We start from the raw sequence: 20,861 nt of genomic DNA, 5'->3' as shown, positions 1-20,861 counted from the left end.
TTTAAAGTTGGTCAAAGGATTGGCAACCTATTGTTTACCCTAAACAGGTAAACAATAGGAAGCCGTAAACAGCCTCGGCCCAGTATACCTGAACAAGCATCTCCACCCCCATTGTTCAGCCCGGACACTGAAGTCCAGCTCCGATGGCCTTCTGGCGATTCCCTCACTGTAAGAACTGAGGTTGCAGGGAACCAGGCAAAGGGCGTTCTCGGTAGTGGCGCCCACCCTATGGAATGCCATCCCGTCAGATGTCAAGGAAATAAGCAACTACCTGACATTTAGAAGACATCTGAAGGCCGCCCTGTTTAGGGAAGTTTTGAATGTTTGATGTTTTATTGTGTTTTTAATATTCTGTTGAGAGTCGCCCAGAGTGGTCATGGAAACCTAGCCAGATTGGCGGGGTATAAATAATAAATTATTATTATTAAAATTATTATAACACTTTTAAGGTGCAAAGGGATGCACCCATTTCACTTTCAAGCGATTTTTGAACCACTTTTTCTATTGGGCAGGATTCGATCTGGTACAGAAGGAACTGGGATTTGAACAGTATTGGTGGGATGTTGCAGGCAGGGCATCATTGCTCACTTGGCTTCCCAGCACTGAGCATCGCTGCTGTTTACCAACATAGAGAAAGGAGCTTGGTGCAGTGCACAGACAGAAGCAGGCACATTAGATTGGTCCCAGTACTGCGCCCATGCCACACTGAGCTCTCTGCCACCTCACCTCTCTGGGTAACCACTAGTAACATTGGGGATCCAGGTGAACAACACCATCCTGCCTGCACCACCCTGCCGATCACTACTAGATTTGAACCTATACCACTCAAGTGCGTTTCCAAAATCCTGGTGAAGAATGGGCAAATGAGAGGGATCACAGCGTTGCTTATCAAGTGTTAGCACCTGGGCAGGAGACTGAGCAGGGAAACTGGTCACGTGGTCATCCTGTTCCTCTGTTCTGTTCTAATCTGTGCCTTCTAGCCTGGAAGACCTATGGAAACCTGAAACTACCAGTCTGAGCCAAAGAGCAAGGAGTTCTCCCATAGAACAAAAAGCCGATTGGCAGGACTTAAGAGACTGAAGGTATGGTCTCAGCTACTGGGTTTCAGCCCATGGACCATATATTGAGTACCCCCAGAGAGGAGATACAAGCATTGATAAGTATTATTCTTTCAGGTAGGCATCCAAGCTGTAAAATGGGAGGTTAACCTGTTACAGAGCAGCTGTCTGGATTCTAACCAGGTAACCTTTTCATTTAAAAAATACATTGCTGTCCTAAGGAGACAAATCTGTGATTGTAGTAATGTAAGACCAGGGACGCAGGTGGCGCTGTGGTCTAAACCACAGAGCCTAGGGCTTGCCAATAGGAAGGTTGGCAGTTCAAATCCCCGCAACGGGGTGAGCTCCCGTTGTTCGGTCCCAGCTCCTGCCCACCTAGCAGTTCAAAAGCATGTTAGAGAAGGTAAACAGCATTTCTGTGTGCTGCTCTGGTTCGCCAGAAGCGGCTTAGTCATGCTGGGCACATGACCCGGAAGCTGTGCGCCAGCTCCCTCAGCCAATAAAGCAAGATGAGCACCGCAACCCCAGAGTCGTTTGCGACTGGACCTAACGGTCAGGGGTCCCTTTACCTTTACCTTTAAGACCAGGGTGACCACTTGGGTATCTCCAAAAAAGTGAGCAAATGAAGCCCAGGTTTGCATACTTTTTCATATGCTAGTGTATAGATGCAAAATAGTGTATAGATGAAAATTTAGAACTCATTGCTATACTTTAAAAACAACAACTACAATGCACCTCACCATGAGGAATATGATGACCAGGTGTTCTGTTTTCCTGTTCCGTCTGCTATCTGGGTGCTACCTCTGGATAAGCAATGCTAAGATCCCTCTTGCCCTCCCTTCTTGTGGTTATTTTGGTTTAAAATGGATAGGTCTTTAGAAAGAGGACTCCTTCAAATAAAGGTCTGTCCTATTACAGCCCTTCAAACAGAGGACTGTCCTCTGTAAAGCAGGACACCCCAACCCCTATCAAAATTGGTTTTAGAAAGGGGAGGGGGTTAGGTGTCATGTTCTATTTATTCCTCTTCGAATGCCAGTGCTGGACTAGCGTTCCAATCAGATCTGCCCCGCAAATCAAGAGACTGCATGCAACCATGCATGAGAATCTCCAAAAGAATAATAGACCGTATTAATTCTCAGCAAACCTTTAAGCTTGTAAGAGCAATATGAAATGCATTATGCAGACACTGAAGCTTTCTGCACAGCCACCAGCAACAACACAATACAAAATGTTATTGAACTATTAAATAATTGACATTTTCAGCACTGCAGCCAACACTACCTGAACAAACACCCATGGTTTAGAAAGAGGTGGAGGGAGAAGCAAGCTAGTCCTGCTTTTGAGTAACTAACAATATCAGTAATACTTTGCAATCACAACCCAGACCCTTATCATTTCATTGTAATATTTCATGCATAATTATCATCATGCTTAATTTGTTGAGCCTAATGTGAGTCTCATCAGTACATCGATAGGATTTCTACTGTAATCCAGCAATAATTAACTGGATTGACTGTTACAGTGTTATCACATGTCTGTTTGTAGTATCTGTCCTTAGCTGCAACAGCAGCAAAAAGCCATTAATCTTTTGGTCGTTTTATCAGCTAATTACACAAAGATACAGAAGTAGTACTAAACTCTTGACCCAAATCCTTGTATGGGGAGAGTGCCATGACCCAATACATTAAAAAAATGACACTCTTTTTCTCCTATCATCTCTTTTTGTTGATGATGGTGCCGGCGAGTTCTAATTACATGCAGCAGTACCAGTCTCTCTCTGTCTGCAACACAAATCAATTGGCACTGTGGGAATGGCATTCTCTAAACGGAAAGCATATTTTGCTGATAAGCTTTTGGCCCACAACAAACATGTCTTACAAAGCAATGCACAACAGCCTAAGGAAAGCAAGAGGGCAGTCGTGTACCTGCCACATCCTAGATATCCACTGTTCTGCCTTGAATCGAGGACTTTGGGAAAAGACCAAGATGCTAATCTTTTCTTGCAGGATATTCCCAAACAGGTAAGTCTTCACTCTGCTACCTTTTCAACAAGCAGTCATGTTCTGGTCAGCACTCTCTCCCCACTTGTGCTCCCCAGAAACTGGTATTCAGAGTCAAACTCCCTCCACCAATGGAACAGAACAAAGCACCTCATATTGGAAATAGTACATAAAGCCATTATGTCTAGCAGGCATTGATAAACTTATCCTCTACGAATCTGACATAGTGTCCTTAGGTCCCCTAAGCCTCTCCAGGTAGGACTGGGGAAAAGTCTTTGTCTGAAAACCCCAGAGAGCTGTTGCCAGTCAGTGTAGGCAATACAGAGCTAGGCTGATCAATTCCCATCATCCCTGACCATAGGCAGCTTCCTATGTCCCATGTCTCTGTGCCCCTAAGCGAAGGATAGCAGATGTCGTGGGCTGCAACTCCCATCACTCCCTGAGTACAGCCTATGTAGGCTGAGGCTGATGGGAGTTGGAGTCCAAAAGAGCTAGAGGGCACCACATTAGCTAACCCTGCCCTTAGGGCACTTTCAGGGTTGAGATTCCTGCATTGCAGGGGGATGAACTAGATTAGGCATAGGCATAGTATTTCCCAAACTTGGTTCTCCAGCTGTTTTAAGACTACAACTCCCATTATCCCTAGCTAACAGGACCAGTGGTCAGGGATGATGGGAATTGTAGTCCCAAAACATCTGCAGAGCAGAGTTTGCCTATGCCTGAACTAGATGACCCCTGGGATTCCTTCCAACTTTACAATTCTACGATTCTATGACATGATGATGATGATGATGATGATGTACCACTAGGTCAGGATCTGTTTAATGCTGGGTGAGAAGGAAACTTCCTGGGAGCTACACTGAGTTCTGGATGGGATAAAATTTGGGTATAAATGCAGTAAATAGTAATAATGACTATATCCTAGCATCACAATGTAAGGTGGTCAGGCAAGTGCTCTCAGGCTTGTATTTGCAAATGTTAAACTGCTGACTGAGAGTGAAATACTAAGTAGGCTATGTGTTGCTGGGCACTCTGTCCTATAATGCATCTCTGATGTATTTTGAATTCTGATGTATTTATTTTTATGAACATGTCTGTGGAGACAGTGTGCTCTCCTGCTCTCATTATACAGTTCCAGCACAGAAGCATCCCACCAGGCATTTATTTTAAATTACTGAACAGAGGCTACACTATGCCATTTTGCCTTTAATTGATTAGGGGCTCTGAGTTCCTTTCTCCTGCACTCGAATGCACGTTTGTCCATGTTTTAAGGGATGGCTTTTGAGGACTGTGTGGCTATTCTCTCCACAGAGAACCCTAGGAAGGAGAGGTCATATGATCTGTCCATGTGGCTCAGCATTGCGTACTCTGAATGGCAGCAGCTCTCCAAGATCTTAGGCACATTTCTTTGTCACCACTTGGTATCAGATCCTGGAGATACTAGGGACTGAACCTGAGACCTTCCGTGTGCAATATGCTCTTCAACTGAGCTATGGTCCCACCACAAAGTTACAGCCAAGCTCCCCAGCCTCACGACCTAAACAAACCTAAATACAACCTAAACCCTAAACAAAGAATCGTACCCTTAGGACAGGGATGGGGAACTGGATGAAGTGGGAGGGTGGGAGAAGAAAGGGAAGCTCCCAGCTGAGAGTTGGAGGGGGGAGTCCACTCTCTTCTGTGTGAGACAAGGGTTAAGATCTACCTTTGGGAGAGGGCTGTGTACAGTGGTGCCTCGCAAGACGAAATTAATTCGTTCCGCAAGTTTTTTCTTCTTGCGAGTTTTTCGTCTTGCGAAGCACGGTTTCCCATAGGAATGCATTGAAAATCAATCAATGCGTTCCTATGGAAACCGCCTTCAGACCAGGTCCGGGGACAGTCTGTCCCCCGACCTCTTCTGAAGGCTGGGGGGGGGACAAGGGCTTTTCTTCCCACCCCCAGCATTTTAAAAAACCCCGGGACAGCGGAGACTTCTCCGCTGTCCCGGGGCGATTTAAAAGCCCCCGGGAAGGCAGGCAGGGGGGAGCAAAGACTTTTGCCCCCCGCCGGCCTTCAGAAGAGGTCCTGGACCTCTTCTGAAGGCCGGCGGGGGGCAAAAGTCTTTGCTCCCCCCCGCCTGCCTTCAAAAGCCGTCCGGGATAGCGGAGAAACGAAGGCTGGCGGCGGGAGGAGGTCTCTCCGCCCCGCCGCCAGCCTTCGGAGGAGGTCCGAGGACAGTGGGGAAGACGTGCTGCGCTTCCCCGCTGTCCCGGAGATTTCCCTATGGGCTTTCGTCTTGCGAAGGAAGCCCATAGGGAAATTCGTTTTGCGAAGCACCTCCAAAACGGAAAACCCTTTCGTCTAGCGGGTTTTCCGTCTTGCGAGGCGTTCATCTTGCGGGGCACCACTGTATTTTATTTTTATTTGCCCCCTTTTCTTCCTTTATCTCTTTTCGTTGTTGCTTTTTTCTTATATTTAGATTAGTTTGATTTGTTTTTTATTATATTGTATGTTGAAAAGTTTCAATTAAAAGGAATTGTAAAAAGATAAATAAATTACCACCTGCCAATCTTATGCGAGTCTGCGTCCTCTTCCCCCCCCCCTTTCTATGTGATGCATTCCCTCTTTCCTGTAGTGTAGATGGTCACTCCAGTCTTCCGCTGTGCTTCAATCCACCAAGATAAACTGCACCCAGCCAGCACTTCCCTCCTGCAAGGACATTCTGCTGAGTCTGCTTTGTAGCTCCCCTATGAACTTCCCTCCCCAGCCTGCCCTGCATCTCTAGGCTCCTGCTGCTCCTAGCTGCCAAAACATCCCCTGGGGTCAGAGGAAGCTGCTTTGATTTGTTATGTAATATCTGGCTCATAGCTTGCCTCAGATTCTGGAGACCAGAAAGGCTATTGCATAATGGATTGAGCAAAAAGAAAGTGTACTTGTTGTGATGCTAGCACGCACTCACAAATAAATGCTGAGCATTCAAAACTGGCTGGTCTTGCACTTGTCAAGTTCTTTTGTTGTAACTGCCTGGGTGGAAATTGTAATCTAAGTCTGCCCTCATTTATGTAGAAATGATCCAGCTCTTGGCCATTCCCATAACGAGAGATTCATGAAGGAGGTTTAAAGGCGCCTTTGCCCTCCCGTAGGTTTCACACTAAGGATCCAGTTCAGAGAGACACTTAAGAATAGGGACCCCGAGGCTTCCGTTTCTTAAACATCATGTTCCCCTTCCTGACTTCAAAGGGAACTGCTCGAACAAGGACTTCAACTTTGCTGCCATGTAATTAGTAGTCTGTGAGCTTGCACTGCTCCAATTTGATACACTGCTACTTTGATCAATGCATGATCTAAGATTCAGCTTGCAACTTTTTCCCTGTTAATTATTTTCTGTGAGATTAAAAAATTACAATAATATTGTGCTACAATCTTGTTTTACACACACTCTCTCTCACACACACACACTTCAGTTTATTAATTAGGGTGCTATAGCCTCTATAATGAAAACTAGGTAAAACAATCAAGGGCTTTTCAGTTTCAAGAATGGGAGGTGCTGAAGTTCATACCACCCCAGAAGTGATGTATAGCATCTAACTTAGAAGCACATAATCGAGGGCAAGATGCTTCCCCTTTAATCACTGGTGAGGGGAGAACTGTGATCTGCAGGTACTTTAAAGCCCCTGCTTATTACTCTGTCACATGCGCTAGGACTGAAGATGCAAACAGAGTCCACAACAGCACTCTGGATCGTATATGAATCATCCACAAGGAAGAATCACAGCAGGGTGGCTATGTTAGGCTGCAACCCTCAAGTGGAGGTGGTGGTAGGAATCTGAAGGTGGTTCAGTTGCCATTTCCAATGCCCTGCTGAGCTTGAGCTGAAGTGAGAGTGGAGAAAAAGTCTTGCATTCCTCCATATTTATTCACTAGCCATTTTCTTCCCATTGGGAACAATGCATGGAAACTTCAAGGGAGAGGTATCCATGAGCTCCTGGGGTCACCTATATTTTTCCCCAGTTTGGGAACCAGGATGGCTTTGGATCTTTCAGATCCAAGTATCTTCCTGATCCTCCCTCAGCAGATCCTCAACACGACCTCTTCCATCCCTAGAGCTCTGACATCAGTTGGGCCAGTGCACTGAAGGATCCAGCAGCAGTGAGTTGAGAGAGACAGTAACAGAAAGAGAGACCAGATCTCCCTTATCACTAGAGCTCTGTCTCTGACATTGCCAATTTCAGTGCAAGCCTACATGCGGTTTCTTCTAACTGTGTTCCATTGTGCTCTATGGGACTTATTCCCTAGACAGTGTGGTGCAGTGGTCAAAGTGTTCCCTCAATGGAGCCCCAGAGTGAGGCAACATGAGACGGGACCTTTTCTCTGGTGGCTCCCCATTTCTGGAATGCTCTCCTGACACCTTCATTACATATATTTAGGCACCAGGCAAAAACATTCCTCTTTAACCAGGAAACTAACTGTTTATGTGTATCCCTTTAAAGCAGGGTGGTTGCCTTTCCCACACCCTTTTACTATTATTATATGACATATTTTGTGTCTTATGTTGTAAACCATCCTGTGATCTCTTGATGAAGGATGGTATATAAAATTAATTAATCAGTTAATAACAGAACCTGGCCGACCAGGGTTTGACCCCCCACTCAGCCATGAAACACACTGGGTGATCTGGGCCAGTCACACTGCCCCTCAGTCTAACCTATCTCACAGGGATGTTGCAGAGTTTAAATGAGGAGGGGGACAACCATGTATGGCACCTTGAGCATCCTGGAGAAAAGGGTGGGGTATAAATGTAATTCCCCCCTTAAAGCTGTAGATTTTGCTTCCAGCGATAAAAGTTGCTAATTGCCTGGTTTTATAAACAAAATGGTACCAGTAAAAGGTTTGCATATTTACATTGAAGTAAGGTGAGCACAGAACTGTAGAGTTGGAAAAGGCTATGAGGATCATCTAAGACAGTACAATAATAATAATTAAGGATGCATTGCAACAATAAATGCAGGTCTCAGTGTGCTGCCTTTCAGCTAGATCTATTTTCTGTGCATGTATGGTGCAAACAAATGGTTTGGAGCACTCCAATATCTTCTTTTGGACTGCCTTAAATTGAGTTTTCCTTGAAGTTCCATTGTATGTAACAGAACTGGCACACCACTCTCCTGAAATTGAAGCACCTAGCATTTTCAGAGTGGCAAAATGATTAACTTTGGAGATACAAAACAACTCTTCCTCGGTGTTTATCCCACATACCTTCTCTAGAGTGACCCTACCAGCCAATCCTCAATGGCTGACTCACCTCATTTCATTTTTCATTGGCTCCAACCAGCATAAAGGGTGAGAAGTGTCTAAAAAGCTCCCCTTTCATGCTGATGGGGTGGCTCTAGGACTCTAGAGACAGGGACCCTGCTGCACAAATAGTAGAACCATAGGATTGTAGAGCTGGAAGGGACCACAAGGGTCATCTAGTCCAACCCCCTACAATGCAGGAATCTTTCCACCCAACATGGGGCTTGAACCCATAACCCTGAGATTAGGAGTCTCAGACTCTACCAACTGAGCTATCCCAGTGGGTCTTCAACTCCCCCTGCAACACTGGACCACCACTGCTCTGAATACAACTAACACATTACATGCTCATGTGAGAGACTGTGCAAAAGCTAGACAACATCACAACCCCACAAACAAATAGCACAGGGGATATTAAAAGCATGCCATGAGTGACAATGATTGGAATCATTTCCATATCAGGGTTGGCTCATTTCAACACCTACCGATAGCTTGCATGTACCATCCAATAGGGTAAGGTAACATAAAGGGCCCCTGGACAGTTTAGTCCATCAAAGGCGACTATGGGTTGCAGAGCTCATCTCCCTTCAGGCAGAGGGAGCTGGCGTTTGTCCACAGACAGCTTTCCAGGTCATGTGACCAGCATGACTAAACCACTTCTGGTGCAACAGGACACAGTGACGGAAGCCAAAGCGCACAGAAACGCCATTTACCTTCCCGCCGCAGTGTTACCTATTTATCTACTCATGCTGGTAAGCTTTTGATTTCCACCGGCAACTCTTTGATATAGCATCCAACACAATTGTACTCATGGAATTCATTCACACATTCAGCTGTCATTCCCTGCATACAGTAATCAAGGAATGTACAAAGCTACCTCATATGGAATCAGATCAATGGTCCATCTAGCCAAGTTCTGTCTACTCTGACAGGCAGCAGCTCTCCAGGGTTTCAGGCAGGGTTCTCTCCCAGCCCTACCTGGAGATGCCTGAGATTGAAATTGGGGACCATGAACATGCAAAATGTATGCTCTACTCCTCAGCTCCAGCTTCTTCTCAAGCATGAAATTTCTCAAGAGAAATCAAGTGAGGGGGATGTACACACACACACACACACACACACACACAAACTAGCCTTTAGAAATATTACCAACTGAGGTTTCAAAACAAAAGAAACCCTGCCTTTATGGCCAGCCAGCTTCATATCCCTGAACAAAGTTTAGACTTAAGGGAACAAAAACAAACAGTTCTTAAAACATTTTATTTAGGGGATTCTACCTTAAGTTGAAGCTGAGAGACTTGGAATTAAGTCCTGTTTTAGCCCTCAGCCAGTTGCTATCTCCCCATCTCAATTCCACACCCATTAAATGCTAATAACTACTGAGTAGAGTTGTTTTCAAGATTACATTAGTGGCAGCAATACTCTCGAAAATGAAGACGATGTAATCTAGTGGTGAGAAAGTTACACAATGCAATCCTACGCAGATCTACTCAGAGGTAATTCCCACTGAATTCAATGGGACTCTCAGGTAACAGTTTGTGGGATTGCCGTTTTAGACTTGGTTTTACTTCTGTGTTCCATGGACTGCTCTCATACATTAGATCCTTCTTACAATGACATAATCCCCATGCATTTCTCTCTCTTTAAAAATTGTGTGTACAGAATGTAGAGCACAATTTATTCTTTCCCTTCCCAAGACTGGGCAGCAGCTGCATGGAGCAGCTGTCCCAATCTGTGGCTCTCACAATGGTGGTGGCAGCAGGGTAGAATACTCACAGGTAGTTATCAGGTATTTTCATCTTTCCAGCATTTCCAATCATAATAATTAGCATTTATATAGCACTTAAGTATTCAAAGCGCTTTGTGTGACATCATCTCAGTAATCCTGACAACAACCCTTTAAGATAGGTCAGGGCATATTAGCATCCCACGCCCCCTATGGCAGATGGGAGTTGAATGCTGAAGCCAGAGATAGTCGCTTGCCTAAGCCATCTAGTGAGTTCATATGAATAAGGTAGAATGTGCACAGGGAATTCTACATCACTGCAGGACAAATACATTTTCCTAGATTATTCTCTCTGTCACTCTCTCTAAAAATGTCACTTATTAAGCATCTTTTTCATCATGTGGCTAATGCACTCAACTGCAGTTCTCCACCATGTCAACAATAGACTGCATTAAATATCATAAACCAATTTACAAGCCATAGGTAGTCCTGTATATAATCGGCAGGGGGTAAAGCCTTAGAGCAGGCACCCTCCAGTTGTTGGTGAATTCCCACTCCTATTTTCGCTGACCATTAGCCATGATGCTGGATGGTCCAATATATAGAGGGGGCACCATGTTGGCTACCTCTGCCAGTCAGCTCAGATACACAGCAGGACTTCAAGTTAAGTATCCTGCGCAGACAATGCCACGCTGCCTAGGCGGATCGTTGGGCGCAGGGGGCTGTCCAGCCTAAGAAGGAAACTGAATGCAACGCTTCCACGAGGCGAAAGAGGCTGCCTGTTATTGCCGCCGACATTGGGGGGGGGGGGAGAGAACGAGACGGATAAGAGTCTCTTTTGCCCCCTAAGACTGGGGTCGGTGGGTGGCTGAGCAGATAATACGCCGGCGTGAAAGAAAGCAAGGCACATCCCCTTTCCTATCCCATCTGAACAGCTGTCGGGGAAAGGGGAGCGGAGTCGGGGATGGGTGATCACTGCCAAGAGTCAATCTGTCCGCAAAAAAAAAAAAAAGCCAGGCGTGAGGTTGTTTTGGTGGTGGTGCTGCTGCTGCTGCTGCTTGTTATGTCTATTCGGCTAATTTAGTCTTTGCCTGCCCGGGAGTGTATTTGTTGGAGAGGGAGGGAGGGAGTGATGGGGAGAGGAGAGGGCTTGTTTGAGTCCTACGCTGAGAACCAGCCGCTTTGGCTTGGGAGTCCTGAAGCCACCTCCTCGTGTTAGGAGCAGGTGACTGGGGAGAAGAAGGAGGGAAAAGAGGGCCAGCAGGCTTAAAAACTTGCGCAGGAAGAAATAATGTTGAGAGGCTGCCGCGGGGGCGGGCGAGGGAGGTTTCTCCGAGGGAAGCCGGCAAACCGCCCAGAGCCTTCGAGTGAACCTGACCCATCACAGCCTTTCCCGACATCTCCCCCTCCCCCCACGTGCGCAAGTGGGCACAGGGACCCCCGAAGCCGCCCCGTCCTCTGCCCGCACCCCACCCCGCCTTTAAGTCCAACGCGCGGCTGCTGAGCATCACCTCCCTGAAAGGATGCTGCAGCGAGCATCTCTGGCGGGTTGGTACCCAAAGTGTGCGCGTTAAGCGAGGAGGAAAGGATGCTGGAGAAGGGACCTACCTGGTTCCGCGGAGAGCTGCCTCCTGTTCCTCCCTTGGCAGGACAAAGAGCCGCCTCCTCCCCTCGCCAGTCCTCGCACTCCGAGCCACGGCACTCGCGCAGCTCCGGCTCCCCCGCCCCGACTGATGACAGCGCCGCGCGCAAAGGGATGCGGAGCTATATAAGCGGCGCAGGGAGCGGCCACCCAGCGGCGCCCGCTGCCTCCGAGCGCCTCCGCTCTCAGCCCGCTCTGCCGTTCCCACTGCGGCGGCCAAACCGTGAGCCGCGGCGCCCTCTGCCGGCGCAAAGGAGGCACCGTCGCGCTGGCAGCCGCTGCCTCGTCCCCTCGAAGTTGGAGACGGAGTCCGTCCATGAACTTGGCGGTGGCGCAGGAAGGAGCCGTGTTGCTGGTTGGAGGCCTCCCATGAGCTTTGGCTTCGGCTGCAAAAGGAAATGAGGGAAGAATGGCTGCTATGATTTTCGGTGCTGGTGTTGGATACTGTCTGTGTCAGTCGCTGTGTTTTCTCCTGCTCTGGAGGGTAGGACTCGAACCGATGACTTCAAGTTCCAATAAAGAAGATTCCGACTAAACATCAGGAAGAACTTTCTGACAGTAAGAGCTGCTGGACAGTGGAACGGTCTCTCTCCGGAGGTTGTGGACTCTCCTTAATTGAAGATCTGTAAGCAGAGGTTGGATGGTCTTGGATGCTTTAGTTGAGATTTTTGCATTGCAGAGGATTGGACTAGATTATCCTTAGGGTCATTTCCAACTCTACAATTCTATGATTCTATAGTAGCATAGCGTTGGAGCTTTTTGAACCCTTTCCTTTCCCCATTTCAAGGCCAGCAAAGGGAAATGTGCACCTCTGAAATGGGCTGTGTTGTAGCTACCCAATACTCAATTTATTGAGCAGTTTGATAAATTATATTAAGAAGTCACACCCTTGTTGGGTGTATGCATCCCAAAAGCTCACCACAGAAAGAGGACTTTTGCAGAGTTGTCTATCCTAGGCCAACACCAACATGTTGTTGTTGTTTAGTCGTTTAGTCATGTCCAACTCTTCATGACCCCATGGACCAGAGCATGCCAGGCACTCCTGTCTTCCACTGCCTCCCGCAGTTTGGTCAAACTCATGTTCGTAGCTTTGAGAACACTCACACTGTCCAACCATCTCATCCTCTGCCCTTCTCCTTGTGCCCTCCATCTTTCCCAACATCAGGGTCTTTTCCAGGGAGTCTTCTCTTCTCATGAGGTGGCCAAAGTATTGGAGTCTCAGCTTCAGGATCTGTCCTTCCAGTGAGCACTCAGGGCTGATTTCCTTCAGAATGGAAACACCAACATACACCACTATATATACATGCAAAGATGTTACAAGTAATCTTCTCTCTCTCTCTGAGCCCAGAGAGTGTTCTTTGCTTCCAAGTCCTTACTGTGTTAAAGTCCACAGAGACGTCCTAAGCTGAGTTGCTTGCAAAGTCCTGCAACTGCTAGAGTTCTCTGAGTTCAAAAGTCTGGGAATTTTCCAACTTCTTTCTCAGATAACTTTTTCAAAATGGCTTCACTGGAAGCCACATTTCCAGCAGATAGTCTTCAAGGATTCCTACAATCTCCTAACACAAGCCGCACAGTAGGGTCTAACATGAGCCCTTTTAAACACAAAGTTACTCACCAAATCTGCCCAGTAACACATAAGATAGTCACAAGATGCCTGCAGGTGCATTGTGGTGAATGAGCCATCTCTGCTGATTTGTGAAGAGTTAACCCATTAACTGCATTTCTTAACAACCCCCACTCCCATCAATGGAACTTTCTTCTAGGAAATGTCTTTAAAATCAGGAAACCTGACTTATAAAATGTATCATCTGAGCTCTGATGGACCATCAGGCTAGTGCTGCCTGGTAAAAGGTAAAGGGACCCCTGACCATTAGGTCCAGTCGTGACCGACTCTGGGGCTGCGGCGCTCATCTTGCTTTCTTGACCGAGGGAGCCAGCGTACAGCTTCCGGGTCGTGTGGCCAGCATGACTAAGCCGCTTCTGGCGAACCAGAACAGCGCACGGAAACGCTGTTTACCTTCCCGCCGGAGCGGTACCTATTTATCTACTTGCACTTTGACATGCTTTCGAACTGCTAGGTGGGCAGGAGCAGGGACCAAACAACGGGAGCTCACCCCATTGCGGGGATTCGAACCGCTGACCTTCTGATCGGCAAGTCCTAGGCTCTGTGGTTTAACCCACAGCGCCACCTGTGTCCCTTATAGTGCTGCCTGCTACATTAGGCCAAATAGGGCACTGCGCCACCAACCCCAGGCTGCCCTCAGCCAGCTCCCACCTGGCTTCCTTTTTATTTACATCCAGTCCAGCAGGTGGTGCTGTCTGTCAGTTCCTCCTCCTTAATTTCAGTGATTTCCTACTTGTATAATTCTTCAGGGAGGCGGGTGGGGACAAAACTATAATTAGTTGTCACTGCCTATCATTGGCTCTGGCACCACCTACAGTTAGTCTCCCTGCCTTCTGCCCTACCAGTGTTAGTGGTTGCAAACTATTTTATGCTGCCATTATACACTGAAGTATAATCTCTCCTCTTTATTCTTCCTCAATTGTTTTTAATTACTAATGTATATTGCATTTTTAATATATTGCTATAGGCTACCCAGGGAATATTTATTGATAGGAGGCTATATAAATAGAAAAAATAATAATTTTGCTTGTAGTATGGCTGCCCCTCTAGTAGTAAGTGGCATGCCTACTTGTCTAGTGACTTGATTTGGGGCAAAGAATCTCATGATTGTTAGGGGAGTTATGCAAAGAAAAATTATGACTTAGAGCAAAGCACACAGAACTGAATGGAACTAAATGCCTTTGTTTTTGTTTATCACTAAAGTTGAATACCCCAAAGAGATTTTTAATAGCAAGCCTGTAGGCAGGAGTTTCTGCAACAAGGAAGAAGCATTTCAGATTCTGTAAGCAGGCCTCCTCTGTTGTGGCCTGGTATTCCAGTGACAGCACAAACATCTGGATTTCTTGCAGCACTGAAACAAACTGACATTTACAGCTGAACAGTTGATTAAATGTTAAACTGCTGCCTTAATCCAGTAGAATAGAATAGGAGAAGAGCCCTAATGTATTCGGTCAAAGTCTCATCTAGCTCTCCATTCTCTTCTCACATGGGAAGTCTGAAAGCAGGACCTGAGCACAGTAGGTTTTCTATTCCAGTACATGTCCCTCTGTAGTTGTGGATTCAAGTAGGTAGCCATGTTGGTCTGACGCAGTTGAAATAAATAAAAAAAATTAAAAATTGTCCAGTAGCACCTTCGAGACCAACTAAGCTTGCACACAAAAGCTTACACCCGGAACAAACTTAGTTGGTCTCTAACAGGCTACTGGACTATTTATTTATTTGTTTTATTTCCTCTGTAGTTGTGTTGGCTTTGTCCATTTAAGAATCTTGCTTTGATTTACCTGCCACAGAAATAACTTTCTAAGCACCTAATTATGGGAGGACCTTTTCCCATTGATGCTGAGTTTGTCAGGAAAGGTCTCACATCAGCCTGAAGTCCCAAAATTTGCAGAATCAGCTATATTGAATGGAAAGGGGCATTATCTCAGGACCAGCCTTGGCTCTCAGAAACTCATCCTAGCAGACAGAGCTTGCAAGATACATTCCATCCAGCTGGGGTATTGCCTAGGTAACAAAAGCATCTGTTTAAGCCATCCTACACACAGGTCATTAATCTTTAGCTGGTGGCAGGAGCGCCAGTCACCCCTAAAAGCATCACTGAATCTTTAATGATGGGGCTCTACAGGGAATGCAATTGTTCACAGTCTTGATAAAGGATCCCGGTCAAAATCCCTTATGTAGCCAAATCATCACAGAGAGGCTCTTTATTCTCGAACTGATCCAAATACCTCCAAGCCCACCAAACTTGAAGAGAGAGAGAGAGAGAGAGAGAGCCCTATGCTGCCTTTGAGGCTGAGAGTCACCTCTCCAGCACAGCACTTTAGCAACCGATTATCATCTATGGCATTAATGCTTTTGATCACCAAGTTCAGCTTTGCACTCCAGAGGGCAATCAGTGCTCTCATCACACCTAATCAAATGCTATGTAAATGCTGAAAAGAAGGCTTTGTTCCTTTAGAATGCTGTGTGTGTGTGTGTGTGTGTGTGTGTGTGTGTGTGTGTGTGTAGCAACCCCCAGAATAACTGTCAAAGCAAATGCTGCTGTTGGACAACACAGTTCAATTTATTCAGTGTGGAAAATCGTATGCGAGTCTAGAGTAAGACCCCTTCCTTCCAGGTTAATATTTATTCTGCTATAGCAAATCTGCTACAGGGAAATTATAGGGACGGTTGGAAAGCCCTGATAAAGCCTTAGTTAACCGAATGGCTTGAACCACAAAGGGAAAGCCTTGTCAAACTTAATTCCGAAAGCAAAATGTGTTCCTTTTTAATCCAGATTGAAGATGCCGATGTTTTTTCAGATAAGCTCAATAAAATAAGCCCACTGATGAGAAAAGCAACAGAATAAAACTTCATGGTGATTGTCCCATACCCTCCAACATTTTTCTGATGAAAATAGGGCTGTCCTATTCAGTAATAATAATATTTCAAAGTACTGTAAGTAAAAACATAATAAAATGATACAGGGCTGCCTTCAGATGTCTTCCAAAGGTTGTATAGTTACTTATCTCCTTGGTTCAGGAGTCACATAACTCCTCCAACATTTCTCCAATAAAAATAGGGATGTCCTACCATATCCTCCAACATTTCTCTAATGAAAATAGGGACGTTCGAAAGCAGGACATTCCAGAATCAAATAAAAAACCAGGATGGCTTCTGTAAATCCAGGACTGTCGCTTGAAAATAGGGACACTTAGAGGGTTCTTGAAAAAAAGCATTGGGCAGGGCATAGTCTTGTTGCCAAAAACTGAGAGAGCCAATAGTTCACAGGTAGAGCAGTTAACAGCACAATCCTAACCATGCGTATTCATACAAACATTCTATTGAATTCAGTGAGACTTGCTGCAGGGGTTAGAACTGCAGTTTAAGGCTGTGTACACACTATATACCAGGGTCGGCAACCGAAGGCCCATGGGCCACAAGCGGCCCACAGGTGTCGTTTAACCGGCCCACAAACCGCCCCTGAGCTGAGCTGCCCACTCGGCGAGTCCCTGTGCGCTACGCTAAACCAGCGCAGCACGGCCTGGGGACTCGCTTTCGCAGCGCCAGAAATCGCGTCTGCACAGACGCCGGAAACCAGAGGCGTGCATACAATCCAGGTCATGGAGCGATATCCGCTGGGGTGAACCGGCCCAGGCAAGGTAAACCTTGCCGACCCCTGCTATATACCCATGAGCGTAAGGGGGGAGGCAGCTGCCCCTCTAGATCAAGTAAAGCTAGAGAAATACTTAACTAACTGACCAATCATGATGGTTCTGCCCCCCCCCCAAAACAAAAATCCTATGCACATGTATACAGTGGTACCTCAGGTTACATACGCTTCAGGTTACATACGCTTCAGGTTACACACTCCGTTAAACCAGAAATAGTGCTTCAGGTTAAGAACTTTGCTTCAGGATAAGAACAGAAATCGGGCTCCGGCGGCGCAGCAGCAGCAGGAGGCCCCATTAGCTAAAGTGGTGCTTCAGGTTAAGAACAGTTTCAGGTTAAGAATGGACCTCCGGAACGAATTAAGTACTTAACCCGAGGTACCACTGTATACCTTTAAAGCACATTCTAAACACATTCTTTCCCTCAAAGGATTCTGGGCACTATAGTTTATTAAGGATTGCTGGGAATTGTAACTCTGGGGGAGGTGGGGGATAAACTAGAGTGCCCAGAATTCTTTGAAGGAAATGAGCTTCAAATGTGCTTTGAAGGTATAGCATGTACGCAGCCTCTGGCTCCAAGCAAGAACCGCCTGGTTCTTTCTTCTGACATATGATAAGGGGGTAGTGTAAGGAGAAGGGGAAATAAAGGACCTAGAACAAATTTACACCTCATATAATGCAAATCCAGGATCTTTCAGGACTCTGTTGCTGCAGAACATGAACTCATCTATCAGACAAATTGTCATTCAAATTCAGCTAGAAGAAATGTCCTGTATGCTTAAGGGATTGTGCCTGAGAAACCCGTGAAATCATATGACTTTATTAAATGGAGCAGCATGATGGGCCCGGCTGCTTTTGAAATTAGTGCTGCTGGAACTGAGAGTGACAGCAAACAGTTTTGCTTTAAAAAGTGATTGCTTGGAGATTCGTTTTTTTCGCTCCATGCTGTCTTTTATCACAGCAGTGGTTTGCTGGAGCCATGTAACTTGTTTGCCTGATTATATGGGTGTCTGAATAACGACAGCTAACAAGGCCATTTGGGGCAATGCCTCTCTGCCAACATCAGTGAGTGAGAGAAGATGCTCTTTCCATTGGGAACAGGGGATTCTAACCTTCATAGAGTGCTGCTACAGCAACATGAGTGGCTACGTACAAATGTCAGCTCACTCATGAGGCTGGCATTTGGTTATACTTGCTAATTTTGCAAGTGCCTAAATAGAACTATTCATGTGAGTAATTAAATAATTACTACAAGCTATGAGTAAGGGATGCAGCAGTAGGCCCCATCATCAGCTAAGATAAAATGCTAATGCTTTTACTCCTGGTAGAATGAAAGAAGTGGATACTGTTCTGGGTGAATGCACTGGACTCGGTGTTGTTGTTCCTTTTAATCAGTCCATCCTGAATGCAGGAGATCATTGAAGTGTCTTCAAAGGCTGTCTTGCAAATGGAAACTTAATGGCCTAGTCCTAAGACTTGCTGAGTGGGCAAGCCAGTGCTTACAATAGCAGGGGTATGCTAGCCACAATGTCAGGGTCATAACATATTGTATTATCTTACTGTAACATTGCAGAGATCATATCATAGAGTTGGAAGGGACCCTTAGGATCATCTATTCCAATCCCCTGCAATGCAGGAATATGCAGGTGTCCCATACAGGGATCGAACCTCCAACTTTGGCGTTATCAGCACCATGCTCTAATCAGCTGAGCTATCCAGGTCGTCTTTTTAGGATCAGAGGTGGTTAATGGTGACCTGCCCCATCATTAAGATGTGCATGAGAGATTCTGCTCCAGGAACCATTGCCTTCAGAAGTGAACCAGGTGGGGAATCAGAAAAGGGCCTTTTTCTGTGATGGCACCTTGCTTGTGGGATGTACCCTCCCTGGGTACATACAGCTAGCATTTGCTTTGTTGTCCTTTCAAACCCAGGTGAAAATAGTTTTGGGCTGGATCACTTTAATCTCATTGCTTCTTGTTTTTCTTTCTGCTTTAACCTTTTAAAACAATTTTCTTGCATCGCTTTGTTGGCTGTTTTGAAAGCTTTGTTGAAAAGGTGACCACTGAACTAGGGATGGAAGGATCAATCTATTTTCAGTTCCTGTCCTGTCAGCTTTGCATGCATTCATTCCTAAGTCTGCTCCATCCCGTTTCTGCACCATTCAGTGCCTTCTTTTTATCACATACACATTGTGCTTTATCTGAAAAGACCTTTTCGCATGTACATTTAAAATGAAATGTGCATCTTGCTTTGTTTGTTGAACTGAGAATGATATCGCAAAATTCAGTGAAGTGTAAAACTGAAGGATCACTGCATTCCAATCTACATATTAGTCCAGGAAATGCAAATCAGGCTGACTTGCTTAAAAATGCAGATTGAACAAAATACTCAAGCATCCCTACTGAGAAATGTTTTTTACAGTGCTATTTTTCTAGAAAAAGTGGTGCTGGAACTCAACATGAATGCCTGCCTTGTTCTCTTATAATGACAATGGCTCGCACTTGAGAGGTGCCAGAACTGAGTTCTGGTGAGTTCCAACTGGAAAAAAAGCCCTGGTTAAACCATAAATGCTTTGAAAGGGAGTGCCAGAGTAACAGGCTGTGGCGTACTAAGTCAGGTTGCCTGATTCCATGCAGAGGAAGAGTCATAGACATTTAAAGCACCCAGTTGCAGGAGATCAGACAGTTGTGGCTTCTCCTCACTGTTGGCTCCCTGATCATGCCATGCCATGCTTCTCCTTTTTGCTGTTGTTGCCTGCACTCCAGTCTCCAAGAAGTGAGAACATCCCCAGAGCTCAGTTTCCTTCGAATGAAGGTCAATGGAGACTGTGGTGTCTTTAAGATATATGGTTTTATTTACACATATATACAATCTGAGGCTAGGATAGGAGAGGGGGACTCAAAGTTTTAACACAGGCAGATCTTGCCCACTCATTAGGTTTCCAGGGATGCAGTTTGGTGAATCCCCTCTTAACTATTGGCTAATTTTAATATTTCTGAAGAGAAACTTGGAGTACTTGGAGAAGTTACCAGTAAATAGAAAAAAAGGATTTTTTTTCAACAAAACTGGTAAAACAAAAGATGTGTCAGGAGATAGATTTATTTGAGAAAACAGTAAACTATATACACTGGTACCTCAGGTTACATACGCTTCAGGTTACAGACTCCGCTAACCCAGAAATAGTACCTTGGGTTAAGAACTTTGCTTCAGGATGAGAACAGAAATCGTGCTCTGGCGGCACGGCGGCAGCAGGAGGCCCCATTAGCTAAAGTGGTGCTTCAGGTTAAGAACAGTTTCAGGTTAAGAACGGACCTCCGGAACGAATTAAGTACTTAACCCGAGGTACCACTGTATATGGTAAATTCAGTGTGTGTTACAGACTTCTAATCAACGTACAACTTCTTTTTTGACGTCAATTCCTTAAACCTAATTGTATAGTTGTTACAGCTTAAGTCTTAATACTTAGTGTCAGGGCTGCCTCAGGTCCCAGCTCACAAAGGACCAACGCCAGTTCCTCTTTATATACAGAAGTCTTTATTGAAGTTCATTATTGGTTTGACAGCCGTGGCGCGCAGCCCTACGTCTGAAACCCTAGACCGCCGAAGCTCCGTCTGAGTCTCCTCCCCCCAGACACCAGTTTAAGACCCTAGCCTTGCTCCACCTCTTCCTCTGCTCCCTCTTCCTCTGGGTCCGCTTGTCCGCCGAAATCTTGCCCTTCCTAGACTCTTCTGAGGCTGACTCCCCTGAGTCTTCCCCCTCCCTCCGGCGAGCTTTAGGACCTGGTTCCCAATCCGTGCTTTCTGCTGTCCCGCGCGCCTGTACATTTGAACTTGGCGCGCGCGCCCAGCCTGCCACCTTCCTCCTGACCGTTATACTGCTCCTGTCGCTGCTTC

At 45.9% G+C, this 20,861-nt stretch overlaps 1 protein-coding gene and 1 non-coding gene across 2 annotated transcripts in view; both read right to left on the bottom strand.

The window, feature by feature from the left end:
- MTUS2 (microtubule associated scaffold protein 2) overlaps window positions 1-11,869 on the bottom strand; it is a 308,744-nt gene extending 296,875 nt beyond the window's left edge. The window contains exon 1 of the mRNA XM_028726407.2: window positions 11,661-11,869. The gene's annotated coding sequence lies outside the window, so the exon portion shown is untranslated. The remainder of the gene's footprint in view (window positions 1-11,660) is intronic.
- TRNAR-CCU (transfer RNA arginine (anticodon CCU)) lies at window positions 8,536-8,612 on the bottom strand. Its single transcript has one exon. It is a non-coding gene; the product is annotated as a tRNA-Arg (tRNA).
- Window positions 11,870-20,861: the final 8,992 nt, after the last annotated feature.

The sequence above is a fragment of the Podarcis muralis genome, chromosome 4, assembly GCF_964188315.1.
Source record: "Podarcis muralis chromosome 4, rPodMur119.hap1.1, whole genome shotgun sequence".
Taxonomy (NCBI): domain Eukaryota; kingdom Metazoa; phylum Chordata; class Lepidosauria; order Squamata; family Lacertidae; genus Podarcis; species Podarcis muralis.
Note: the sequence above shows the minus strand (reverse complement) of the source record. Positions and strands in the feature narration are given on the sequence as shown.